General features: G+C 41.7%; 1 protein-coding gene across 7 annotated transcripts in view; it reads right to left on the bottom strand.

Moving 5' to 3' along the window:
• Nucleotides 1-14294, bottom strand: part of NHSL1 (NHS like 1) — a 214859-nt gene that overhangs the window by 76518 nt on the left and 124047 nt on the right. The window contains exon 1 of one of the 7 annotated variants that reach the window (XM_074368281.1): nt 1011-1077. The exons of the other annotated variants lie outside the window; for them this stretch is intronic. The gene's annotated coding sequence lies outside the window, so the exon portion shown is untranslated. Of the gene's footprint in view, nt 1-1010; nt 1078-14294 lie in introns of those variants that run through there. 7 annotated transcript variants of the gene reach the window in all.

Here is a 14294-nt window from a genome sequence, read left to right as displayed (position 1 = left end):
CCATTAGGAGACTAGCATGGAGTAGGGCAACTTCCACAAATAATCCTTGAAAACAAGCACAGTGTCTGCAGATTGTCATCTGGTGCTAGCTTTCCCTCGCCCTTCATGAATGACCCTCCTCCACACACAGCCAGGGTGTTTAGCAGGATGCCTGGAGGAAGGTCCAGAACCCTCACACTGACCATGCTTCTTACTCCCGCCGTTTCAGGATTCAGATGGGGTTGATCAGCAACTCTCTGCTTTACATTCATGTTACTGAAATGTTCTGTCTCTAAGAAAGAAACACGTCAGACCCTGTTGATGGCAGTGTGGACAAAGAGTTCGTGACGTTACATAACAAGATTAAAAAACCTGGGTTAACAAATGACAATAACTTTAGGCATAAAGTCAGGACATTATTTTCTTAATTAATGAGTTTCATTCCATCCCCCCACTTCACCCTCTCATGATCTCTCTGTATAACATCTGTAGTCACCATCTTCCCACCAAACAACACTGGATGCCGGCTCCGAACATCCCTGAGAAGAACCACTCATTTGGGCAGAAGGTACCCATCAAAGCCAGGAAGGGAAGTCTGTCCACCAAGTCTTGCAGATTACTCAGCGTATTTTTGTATTATGAGGAAAAAATTATCAGTTGGGGGTTGGGGGTGGGGTGGGCAATGGATTGATGAGAACTTTTCAAGGTAAAAAAGCTGGAGCAGAACAGCCGTCCGGGACTAGAAGACAGTGCACCGAGCAGGGCAGTTCCCTGGACTGGGAATTCCTGGTGTGGACTCGTGATCATGAAGCACTGGGACAGAAGAGTATGGGAGAGCATGAAATCTGAGGACAAGAACGGGAGCCCTAACCCGTGTCCACGTGGCAGGTCTAGCCTGGTGCCAAGCGGCAAGATTGCTGTGTTTTAAAAGCACACAATAGTCTTTAGGAAAACAAACTAAAAATAGCAGCTAGAGTTAACAGTGCCTACTCCGAGCTGAGGGTTTCTGGGCACCATCTCATTCCACTCACCGGTGCTGACCCCAGCCCTGCGGTGTCTGAGCTGCTGCTGTTGAGGAAATGGAGACTCAGTGAGGAGCTTTGCAATGTTCAAAGGCCACAAGCATGTCAAGTGGGTGGGGCATGAATTAAAGCCAGGTCTGGGATGCTAACCACCTCTCACCTCTCCGTGGGCCCTGTGGGGACACCTACGGCAGGAACAGAGCAGAGAGCCAGGCCCCATAAGGGGCAAGCAAAGCGGGAGAACTGAAGGCTAAAATTAAGCATGGATTTTAAGCACACTTTTTATTGGGCACAGAAAAGTCCACAAATTTTAAGTGAGCAGATTAACGAACTGCCACAAAGCGGACACCCATATAATCAGCACTGAGATCAGATACAGAAGGTTCCACCCACAGAGGGAACCACCACCTTGACACCAACACCAGAGATCAGTTTTGCCTGTTTTTGAATTTTATATGATTGGAATCATACTCTTCCGTATTTGGCATATTTCACTCAACTTGATGTTTGTGAGATCCATCTGTGTGGTGGCAGGTAGCAGTAGTTTGTTTATTCTCATTGTTGTATGGTAACAGAATTACTTATCCACTGCATTATGAATGAACTTTTTGTTTTTCTCATTGGGGGTTACTATGAAAAGTAGAACTGTGAACATTCTCATGCATGTCATTTGATGAACATGTTTACATCTTTACATTGGGTATATTCCTTGAAAGGGAATTCGCTGTTTCATGGGGTGTAATTAGTCAGCTTATATAGTAGATACTGCCAAAATTTTTCCAAAGAGGAAAGACTGAGGGATTTAAAGGTTTTCTTCCATAGCAAACAGGTACTCAAGTAAAAAAAAGAGTTTTAAAATATTGAAGGATACCATAAAAATTATCACAGGACCACTCAAATATCAGAAATAAATTAAAAGGAGAGTCTGTCTTTGAAAATCATCTGAATGATGGAAGTCCTTCTTGCCAAAGTTTCATGTAATAAAAGCCAAAGAGAAAATTGTTTGAAAGGGTTGCTGCATAGAGAAACTGGGCTGGCTACACACTGATGGAGACAGAGGAGCCCTGGGCCAAGGACTGTCATTTCTAGTCTTCAGCTTGCTAGATGAGACCTGGAACCTTAATGTCTCTGGACCTTGGTTTTTCTTTTTACATCTGTAATGACAGAATCACATTAGTTGAGCTCAAAGTTCTATTTGGGGCACGAACTTATGTGATACAAATAAGAGAGATGATGTTCTGGCCTGTCAGGAACAGCAAGGATTCAGTCCTGTACACTCTCTAGATAATGAATCCCAAGTTAAAAGACATAAAATCATGGATATACTTTTGTTGCAAAATAAAAGACAAAATAAAAATAGACATTGGCTAGGCAGACACATGAAGGAACGCAGGGGAGTTCTAAGGACAACTTAAGTGTCAGAGAAATATTTGGAAATCTGATAAGGAAGTCTTTTAGGGAAAAAAGAGATTTGAAAATATTTAGCCAAAATGACCACAAGATTAAAAATAAAATTTTAAATATGCTCTTTAGGTCATAATGTTAAAGCATCACATTTTGTCATATGCAGTCCCCACTTCTCTTCCTTCTTATATATGCCACGTCCCAGCCCTGTCTTCTTTTACCCAAACACCTGCAGTATATGAAACAAATTCCAGAGAATTTGTCATTTTTCTCCTAGTTTTATTATAAGCCATTTCAATAACTATGTTCCTTTATACTTTTCCTGGAGTCAACAGCTTTTCTTTTTGATTTAAAAATAAAAATGTGCAAGCTTACTAATTTTCCTCTGCATGCTGTTTTGGCTACATCTCATTAGTTTTGAAATTTAACTTTCTCTAATTACTACTTTCAAAACAACCGACTTTCGTATTTAAATATCTTCTTTTCCTTCTATTTTTTAGCTGTAATACTAATGAGTTTTAAAATCACCTGATACAGGGTCTTACACTGAATAAAATCCACCTTGATAGTATCCATAAAAAACTCTGTCCATCTTGGTCTTTTTTTTTAAATTATTGAAGTACAGTCAGTTATAATGTGTCCATTTCTGGTGTACAGCATAATGTTTCAGTCATACGCATATATACATATATTCATTTTCATATTCTTTTTCATTATAGGTTACTACAAGATATTAAATACAGCTCCCTGTGAATCTTGGTCTTTTTTAAAAAATTCCCCCAACATCTATCCTGCTTTACACTTAAAGATAGGCCTTAAAAAGGTAATACACCCTGTCACGTGGCCTCTTTGTCTCTGCGGTGCCGTGTTTAAACAAGAAAGCACACTGAGCCAGCTGTGTAAGCAGCACACGAATCAATGTTGTCCCTCTCTGGGCGCCTCCTTTTTACCCTATTGACATATGAGGTCAAGACCAGCGCTGTGAGGCTGCCCTGGCTTTTGTACAGATAAGGATTTCTTTCGTAGTGCCGTATTTTAGAAACTAAAGTTCTCTAGAGGAAAATACACTCAATGAAGTACCAAAGCCCTAACAGACCTTTGGACGACGTTCCGATGCTGCTCTGAGATGGCAGCGGGGCACCTGAAGCAGGGGAGGCTGGAGCGCAGCAGCAACAAAGTTTCTGTTCTTTTTCTAAGTTTCAGTTGACGTAAGAGTCATAGGTCTTTTAAGCCTATTGTACCATGAAAACAAATCCTCTCGTTTTCATTCTCCAATAGCGGCTGAGTTTACAGCAAGTCTGAGCTCAGCCCGATTCCCAGTGCTGGAGCCCATGCTGAGAACATTTGCACATGAACAGGAGAAAGAAGTGGGTACAAACCAAGGTCCTTACCAATCCACATAGGAAACCGAAAACCCAAAGTGCAAAGACCCCCACTGACGCTGCAGTGTAACCAACGCGGCACATTTCACACACAGCACAGAGAGAACGGAAGTCATCAGTTACTGCGTCTAGCCAGGTTCCAGGCCAGCTTTACATGCATTATCCCATTTAAAGTTCGTGAACATCCTAAGAGTCAGGGGATTACCATCTGCGTGTTAGAAGTGAAAGAGTTGAGACGCAGGGATGTTACGTGACTTGCCCCCACTGCCACACAGTCCCACTGGCAGAGTCAAAGTCATCAGTGATTAGACAGCTCCACACAAGAGCCCATGAACCGGAGGCCAGACCTTTCTCCTAACCTGTTTCTCCTGCATTTCTCCTCTGAGCTTCACGGATTATTTTCCAGTTCATACTTTGTAATTTACTGGGAACTGGTAAGTTGTACACTTAAGACTCAGATGAGAGGACCATGGAGAGAAAGCGAGTTATCTGACATAATTATAAGGCTTTATAAGTAAATATAATGTCAGATGATTATAAGCCTAAAAGATCAGGATTTTGTTTTTGATATTACTTTTTAAAATACATTCCTAATACTCGGAGAAAAACTGGAGTGATTGAGAAGTTTAAAAAAAACAGTGGTAGAATGGAGAAAAAAAAAACCCAAAGGTTTTTCCATTCAGAAGGAAGGGATGAAAACATACTTAGAAGGGGGGGAAAATGGTAAGCAGACTTGGGTTAACAAGTGTGCCAAGTGTTAGGACCAAGGAAGAAAGGACGTGGAGGGTGACAATTTAGGAGCCAGCCTGGTCTTCAAACACCACTGGGCAGGAGGTTTGCTCTCATACTAAGTAAATGTTTTTTGTTGAAAAAATAAATACGCCAGGACAAAGAGGAGAGAGACTGGCTTAGAAAGCAAGAAAATGTAGACAGTATGTGAGTGATGAAATGAACGTGCAGAAGGTCAAACCAAACTCTCACTTTCAAAGTCAAAATGATACCTCAAATTCATTACACATATGAAATGACCAAAGCAAGCCAAAAAAAGAACATTTGTCAAGTTTTTAAACTTTGTTGGCAGTGCTGGCCCACTAAGTCAGTAACCCATTCTTTTTAATTTTCATTCTTCAACCAGCCATCCCAAGAATTATTTATAACATTGTTATTTCATGTTTTGAGAAGGGTAGGTGTGTCCTCTAGAGAGATGTAGGCAGGAGTCAGTTTCTACAAAGGCAAGGAAGCAGCGTTATCGACTCTTAATTTCTGACTCCATTATCATCCTACACAGACACAACTGTTCTCTCTTTTGATACCAAGTCAACCATTTTCGTATTTAATATGGACAAATTCACTACACGGACAAAACACGGCCCGGACTTAAGTCTTTGACTGTCCTGTACATCACAAATAAAATGAATGGCTTTTAGAATCTCAATAGGAGATTCCAGTATTTCTTAAATGAAGTCAAAATCAGTATATTTCAAGCACTTGGGGCGTGAGGGGTCCTCTGACAAGGAGAATGGCTCTCTTAAAGGCAGTATCAGAAAAGTCACGCTGAAAAGGAAGTACACGTCTCAAGTGTCCTACTTTACACAACGCTTGGAAAAACTAAGAATGAGCCTCTGATACCGTACTACCAAAAACAATCCTCATTCCTCTGATTTATTATTGTTAACCTTCCCTGCACGAAGTCAGCATACAATAATGTAGGATCCCCTTGGTTGATTTTTCCACTGGAGCTCTTGGAAGTCTAAGACATACTTGGGGGCATGCTTCGGGTCAACTGTGATGTTCCAGAGGTCAGGCAAGCTCTTGGATCAGCCAGAAATAAAGATCCCTTCCAGCTGTCAGAAAGAGCATTTAATTTTAGTGTCTGTCAAACACAGTCCATTCAATGTTAAGGTCCACTGGAAATCAAGCCTTCCTAACCAAGAAGCTCTCACAGCCCAGCCCCATGTTTCATGTTGTTTTCTAGGTGGAGTAGTTTTCTACCCCTGTGGTAACAAATTACCATCAACTCAGCACCTTAAAACAATAGCCACGTCTTTATCTCACAGCTGTACAGCTCTGAAGTCCCACAGGCTTGGCTGGGTTCTCTGCTTGGGGGTCTCACAAGGCCAAAACCAAGGTGTCAGCGGGTGTGTGCTCTTACCTGGAGGCTGGAGAGGAAAATCTGCTTCCCAGCTCATTCAGGCTGTTGAAGTCAGTTCCTTCCCCCGGCTTCCCAGGGGCTCCCTCCATCTTCAAGCCGGCAACACGGAATCTTTGCCACACTTAATCTCTCTGATTCCTCCTTCGCCTTAGCTCTGCTCTTAAAGGCGCGTGTGATTACATTAGGCCCACCTAGCTAATCCTGGCCAATCTCCCTTTCTTAAGGTCCCTGAGTAGTAACCTTAATTACATCTGCAAAGCCCCCTTTTGCCATGTTGTGTAACACACTGGCAGGCGTGACACCAGGTGCTGAACGTCACAGGGGCGAAAATTTCCCTATCACAGTCAGTAGAGCAGAAAAGCAATTTTCCCTGATTTGAATCCCTCAATTCCAGAAGACTCAAACAGACGGTTTTACCTCGATAGTCAATTATGGATCAATCATTACATTGCTTATCTATACGTTTCTTGAATGGGTCCTGAACACCTGGCTGTGTTTAACAGCATCCGTGTCACTTACTCCTGTGGAATACTGGGATTCTGCATCCCAGACATGGTTTTCCCAGGTGAAATTCAAACCATTCACGGATTTTTTTGACACAGCTACTTCTCCTTCCCAGATAGATAATTTTACTTGAAATTCTTAGTGCATTTCAATTCCCGAGAAATTATTGAAAGAGAACAGCTGAAATGAGCCCCAGGATCTCTGGTCTGAACAGTTTATAACTTTATACAAGGGCAGGGTAGGTAACGATTTCCATTTTGCTTCTAATACTAAACCAGATGACACACCAGAATTTCCTTCATATATTTAAAGACTTTCAAACATTCATGAATTAATTCAACGAACATTTGTGTGATTTTTCAGCATCAAGGATAACGGATAACTCACGTGCCCTGCCTTCTAGGTTCTTACTGCCTCACACAGGAAAACAGACAGCTGTAGGAGAGTGTGAGAGGCAGCACACGGGAGGGGTTGAAAGCCAGCTTTGGAATGTTGGTTACGGTGAGCTTCCAAGAGGAGGTAACATATGGACTGAGTTCTGTCCGTCTGATCAAAATATTAGATAGAAGTAACAGAGAAGAAATAGCTGAGGGTCCTGGTGTGTGCACAGATGTGCAAAAGCAGTGAATGTGGATGAGGGAAGAGGCTGGTGGGAACTGAGGCTGAAGAGGAAGACAGGGAGGTTCTTTCATGAAAGGCTCCTCTGCATCATGGGAAGGAAGTTAAACTTTATCCTGAAGCCAGCGGTGTGGTGAGGGGTGGGGGAAACTGAAGAGTTTCAGTCACACAAGAAACATGCTGAGGTCTGTCCCATTCCAAACAGAGTGTGGAGGAGGGGATCAAAGAGCAATTAGCCTAGAATCAGAAAGTTAGGAGCCTGATAAACCAAAAAAAAAAAAAAAAAAAAAAAAAGCACGGAATGTGAACAGTCATCCACTGAGGCAGTGCTGGCCCAGGGGATGAAGAGGAGGGATGGGTTCCGGAACACATTAAAAAGGTGGAGTTGACAGGAAGAGGAGGAAGAGAGAGGAGGAAATGAAGAGGATTGCCAGTTTCCCTGCTAACATTCCAGGTACTTCATCTCATTTGGTTCCCGCAGAATCAACCCATCAAGTAGGCAGGGCAGCCGCTTCTACTTATTAGATGGGGAAATGGCTCACGGTGGTTAAGTGGCTTCCTCACAGTCAGTAAATGATAGACTCAGGATGGGAAAGCCTCTCTGGTTCCTAGGTTAAGAGTCTTTCTGCTTCACCTGCAAAAATTTCACTCTTGGTTAATCACGTCTGCAGATTTCAGGCTCCTCATCCTGAATGTGCGCATTTTAGTAAGATCTTAGCTGGCCATTAAAATGATGGCTCCACCACTTTCATTCTACTGAGCCAAAAACACAGCCTATAGGTCTAAGTTCCTGTAACTTTCAATAACTGTAACAGTTCACAGAGATAAAGGGGAAGTCTTCAATGCAGCTAAGCGCACAATCACTCAACAGATATTAACAGAGCACCTCTGGGTACAGTCTGATGTAAGGTCCTGAATAGTAACCAGCTTGTGCTCATAGTACCTAACAGGGACAGAAAAGTATGGTGACCAAATTGTAAGTATATTCACAGAGAAAACGGGGAACAAATGTTTTAACAGTAAGAGAATGAAACGCATAAAGGGGAACCCTCGAAAATAATCCAGGGGGTCTGAAAACTTAGATAAGGGATGGAAAGATCAAATGAGATGAAATTTCAATAGAAATAGTTAATAGATTTTTAAATTTTAAATAAATATAAAAAGGAAAAGCTCCCACATTTAAATGACGGTTTGCTGAGAGAAAAATAATCTCATATTTCTAAAGTTAATTTTAATCCCTTTTATTTTTTTGTTTACAGTCAATTGCCCATTCATGGGACTATGCAATGGAGCTCCGCCCCACCCCTTCGATTGAAAACTCAAAAGAGGAGAAAGTGCTTAAAGGATGTGTTTCTCCTTGATGAGTAAATCCTCAGTCCTCTAGGAGAAGTGTAACCACTTCAGGACGGTGCTTGAGAGGAGCCGGCAAGGAACGGGCCTTTTCCCTAATGGTGACCTGCCACTTCAAAGACCAGAAAGGTACCCAGGAAACACGTCTCCCTCCCTGTCACCACAAAGTCTAGACTCGTTTGTTCTGAATGTTTAAATTTCTAGAAACACATTAACCTTTCTCCTCCTTTATGATCAGCTTCCCCCTCTTACAAGCCATTGATGATTGAAATTGTAGCATTAGATTTTTCCATCAGGTTGCTACAGAAAACGAAACTTCGAAAGTTACAAATCTTTCTTGCTCTGCTTTTTGCCTTCATATTTTCAGTCCCATTGAAAGTACAAAAATCCCTTTTTCTATTTTAAGTTATCCTCAGAAAAGTCCTCCCCCTCCATGAGAGTGATGGCTCAAATCCTTTTCACCTGAACTAGGTTAAATATTGCATTTCGTACCTTTAATCACAAATACCGGTTGGAATTCTTTCTTGGTCAAGTTAATGGGATAAGCCCGCCAGGAGCTGAGAATCTAACAGGGAAGCCACGGCACCTATAACTACCCACAACGTGATATACGTCCCAGAAAACATGCCGATCCCACTCCGTGAGTGAGCTCAGAGCCTGCCCTCCATTTTAATGATGCTATGAAAGAAAAAAAAAAGTCGGGGTACTATAAAAGAGTGAAATAACCAGCACTTACCATGAGAGGACTTTTTGATATTTCTTATAACAGACCAAAGCTCAGCAAAACAAATACACGCAAAGGAATAAAAACTGAGCTGCTTATTAAACACTTCAGTTAGCTTCCGAATTTGGACAGGCCCCCTGCTGTTTTGTCCTAACTTAATCCCTATCCAAAAAAAAAAATAAATAAAAGCCATGGGAATCAATCTTCCAAAATTCCAACAGAAACGCTCTCTTACCAAGCTTACTTCACGAAGACTAAAGGCACATCTCAATAACTGTATTAAATACACAGATAGCTACAGATTGGAACTGCCTTCCTTCCCATGGCAGAAAAGATGACAGTGTCTCACTAAAGACCATTCTTTCCACGAGCATCGGACAAGAGCATCACTCACCTGGGGCTGTGGGTCCAGCAGGGAAACGTTTTCCTTTTCTGCCAGACTAAAGGACTGGACACAACAACAAGTTCTGTGGGTTAGAAAACCACCTTTCTCCCCTAGGATTTAGCTCCGGCCTCTGATTGATGCTCCCAAAATAAAGAGAGGTTGCCAAGGCATGGGCTTTCACTCGGAGTGAAATGGCGTTTTGAGCCATTTGTGTCACATGAGCTCACTTACATTTTGAAGGGTTCACTCTGGATGAAAAGAGATTGTCAAGGGAAGCTATGATCGTGGTGCAGGTGAGACCCAGGCAAGGAGCTGGCAGTGGAGGTGGTGAGAGGCAGTCAGATCCAGGAAGATATTTTTTAAAATGAGTCAATTGGATTTTCTCACACCTTGAATAGGGGTACGAGAGAAAAAGGAGTCACACACGACTTCAAGGTTTATGGCCTGCTCAACTGGAAAAACGGATTTGCTGCCCTTGGAAATGAGGAAGCCTGCAAGGGAAGAGCTGTGGGGACGGGGCAGTGAGGGGGTGGGGTACCGGGAGTTCAGGAAGTCGATCAGACGTCCCGTTGGAAATGTGGAGTAGGTAGCTGGTCAGTTACACTTGAAGTGCAGGGAGCGATCTCAGTTGGAGACAGAAATTGGGGCGTCAGGAGGACATCACAAACACTAGATTCCCTTACTGGAAAGCAGCAAAGGACCCTTGACACCTACCAGAGAATTGTCTTAGAATTAAAGCAAGAATTCTCGTTGTGCAGGGAGGGAAACAACACTCTGGCAGAAAGAAGCCAGTTCTCCCGTTTCCCTGCCGGGCATCCATCCAGTCGGACCTAATTTCTGACATCACACAGAGCTGCTGGGGGCCGGTACCCAGCGGGAGACAGAGAAAGGTAGCTGCTCCCCATGCATGGAGCACGAGGGTCACTTTCCAATATCGAAATGGGGGAAAGGGAAAATTAAAGAAAATCTAGTCACACACTGTCCAAAACAGCAGTCTGGGTGAACTTCGGCGTGTCACGTGCCAGAGGAATCTCATCTATTATGGGGGCTCCTGTTTTCCCCTCAGCTCACAGACACTTTATCTTTTGCAGATAACAAGCCAACAATGGATCTATTCAACAATTTCGTGAAGGTGAATGAGAGGTGGGGCGCAACTAAGACAAACTCATTTTCAGCCAAATTTACTATCATAAGCCAAAAAGCTTATAAACAAAGATCTATATAATATCTGCCATACGAATGTTAACTTTCTATGGGAAACAGAAAAGGCAGTTCGATGTTCTCAGTGGGTGACTGAAGAGAAGCCTGTTCCTGTCCTAGTCTTATAATCTCAAATCTAAAGTGACGGCAAATATCAAACTAATGTTTGTTTTAAATCACACTGAAAGCCATCAAACATTCACTCATCTGCATTCAACCCTTTCGGCGTTTATGGACTCTGCATTTTGGGAGGATGGACATCAGTGTCACCTTTCGAGGATGCTACTTTTTCTTACTTCCCTTGTAATTTATGGACCATTCAGTTGGACAACTTACACTCACTAACCTGTTCTCTCTGAGGTGGAAAATGAGCTGCCAATTACCAACAGAAGACAAAATAGAGTGAAAAGCGAAATACCCCAAAGGTTAAGGAGCCCTTGTTACCCATTCCTCAACAGTCAACATGAGATGAGGACACTTCTATCTATGAAGGATAAAGCTACCCACCCACCCATTCCTCTCATCAAGACATGGAGATTTCTTTTTTTTTTTAATACAAGGCAATTTTATAAAAGGCACCGTAGAAGCAGTCCAAATCTTGTTTTAAATTTTCATTAAGTACTTGTTGTGCCAGGAAATATTTCCAAAAAGGAAAAGTTTCGTCTCAATTGCTGTGGGAGCAAACACTTCTGCTGGAGCACTTAGAACTGTGTCCAGATGCTCTCCCTGGCTTCCTGGGCTTCTAAAATGTTTGTGTTGCTACAATGCTCATTTACCAGTATGTGTGATTTATGATACTCTGTGTTCATCTGGATGTGTTTACACCACTGTGATTCCAGAAAACTTCACAAAAGTTGGTGTAAATATGTTGCAATGAAAACCCAGAAGTGTATCTGCCTTTTCAGTCACACCACATTCACAAATTATGGCACACATTTCCCTTCACTTTCACAAGCCCAAGGTAAATCTAATCAGTAACTCTATGATGCACTTTGAGAGGTCAAATCTAAATAATATTACTACATGCTTGTGGGAAAATGTCCAGCATCTTATGTAAGTTGTTACTTAATCCTCAATATTTTGTCCAGTAGAAGCTACTCTCACAGCTAAGGAGATCTTTACTCAAGCTTATATTATCAATAGACAGAGCTGAGATTTCTTGAATCGTCTTCACTCACCTGTTAATGCTTTGTTATCTGGGTCATCATTAGCAGGGAAACCCTTTGAAAATTCTGTCTTTCCTTTGTTTTCAAAGTCGGTATCTTGGGGAAAGAGGAGCTCCTCGCCACCAAAAGCAGGCATAAGCAGGAGCCCCTTTTGAGATGACAGGAAAACAGCTGGAAATCTCTTGAGTGCCGAGGAGACCTGGGCCTGGGAGAAGTCCAGAAGCATGGGAGATGGAAGGCTTTCCTGGAGTGGAAGGTGCTTGGTACATAATCAGAGCCCATCAAAATCTGATAAGTAAATAAATACTTACACCCCAAATTCTATCAAGATATTTTGATCTGATGTGATGAACCTCAGAGGTATTTCAGAATATCAATAAATTTTGGATGAATCTAGATATCACCTTGGGATAATACTGGTCTTTTTGTACATAAAACCAGGATTCTGTTACAGCAATAATTTTCTAGTGGAAAAGAAGGGACCAGAGCATCCTTTGTCCTCTTTTTCCCCCCTAGTTTTATTTTATTATTATTATTTTTTATTTTATTATTATTTTATTATTATTATTTTTTAATGGAGGTCTCAGAATTGAGCCCAAGATCTCATGCATGCTAAGCATGCACTCTACCACTGAGCTATACCCCCATTCCCTGTCTTCTTAAAATTAGGAAAGGGTGTGGATAAAGCAAAAACTCCAGACTTGTAAGCCATGGCTAAGGAAGGAGAGACGGGGTACCATCCAGGGCTGGGTGCTTCCACATGCTTTGTTTTCTCTTGCCACAACACCTCACAGGCATCTTCTGAGGCTCCCTTTTCATTTGCTGAGGAATCTTTTCTGTTTGAAAGCAGAAAAGTCACTGCTCTCAACTTCTTAGTTTCCCCAGCCAATCTTCTACCAACTCCGGAATCTCCTGGACTCCTGCCTCCTCCCGAAGCCGCCTTAACCAATCTGGATGCCCTCCACTTTCCTCTCCTAAGTTGTGAGGCAAGTGACAGCGCATCCTGCCCTCACTCCTCCGGACGTCAGCGACTTGGGAGATGCCTGTGTCCCGGCTTTCATTCTAAAAGTTTCCGAAGCTTGCCCAGTTTCACTCAGTGAAATAAAACCACGAGCAGCATAGATGTCCTCTTATGGTCATCAGAGGAGAGATTTTCCTCTTTTATTTGCAAATGCTGTCTTGCCAAACTTCTCAAGAACAAACATGTAATATATAATCTGACTTCTGAAAACCATTCTCCACTTAACTGTAAATTCACTTACACTACATTTCAACTCATGGTTCCTAAAGCTCAGTTTATGCTATTTATAACTTTCTGTTATAAGAAGACATTCCAGTGAAGAAATGGCAAAGAGCACTCACATTTTTCTTATTGTGCAAGACCCCTCCCACCCCACCACCCTAATTAAGCCCTCGGTCAAGTCCACAAGGACTTTTGTCTCAATGGCTCTCAGTGTTAGCCCCATTTTGACAATATCAACAATAAAGATTCTAAACCCAATCTAAGCTAACAAAACCTGATAAATATGACATAATCAGCCGATGGAGGATGAACATTGCAAACATGATACCAAATAGTTTGTCATTATACTGCTGCCTGTCAATGAAGACCTCTTAATTTCAAATGCGATTGCCATATATGGTTTCATAAAACAATGGACATTTTGCAATTTAAGAATCTCCATCTTCCTAGAAATCAAAAGCTTCACAGATAAACAAAAGCTAAAAGAATTCAAACCACCAAACCATCTTTACAACAAATGTTAAAGGAACTTCTCTAGTCATCAAATCATAAGAAAAGGAGAAAGAGAGAGAAAAAAAATAAAAAGACCTACAAAAGACTGCCTTGGCAGTTCGGGGTCTTTTATGGTTCCATATAAATTTTGGAATTGTTTGCTCTAGTTCTGTGAAAAGTGTTGTGAGTAGTTTGACAGGGGTTGCATTGGATCTGTAGATTGCATTGGGTAGCGCATCCATTTTGATAATGTTGACTCTTCCAATCCAAGAGCATGAGATATCTTTCCATTTCTTTGTATCATCTTCAATTTCCTTCACCAATGTTCTATAGTTTTCAGAGAATAGATAACCTCCTTGGTTAAGTTTATTTCTAGGTATTTTATTATTTTTGATGCAATGGAAATGTTTATGCCAGTTATAAAATTCTGTTTTTTGAAGTAGGGAAAAAAAAGTGAACGAAGGGCTGCAAATGGCAAAATATCCTTCTTTCTTATGGGTGAGTTGTATTCCATTGTATATATATATGCTGTATCTTCTTCATCCATTCATCTATTGATGTGCACTTAGGATGCTTCCATATCTTGGCAATTATAAATGATGTTGCTGTTAATAGCAGGGTGTGTGTATCTTTTTGAATTAATTCTTTTTTTGTGGTTGGCTTTGATAATTAT

This window comes from Camelus bactrianus, chromosome 8 (genome assembly GCF_048773025.1).
Source record: "Camelus bactrianus isolate YW-2024 breed Bactrian camel chromosome 8, ASM4877302v1, whole genome shotgun sequence".
Taxonomy (NCBI): Eukaryota; Metazoa; Chordata; class Mammalia; order Artiodactyla; family Camelidae; genus Camelus; species Camelus bactrianus.
This window is presented reverse-complemented; position numbering and strand designations above follow the sequence as displayed.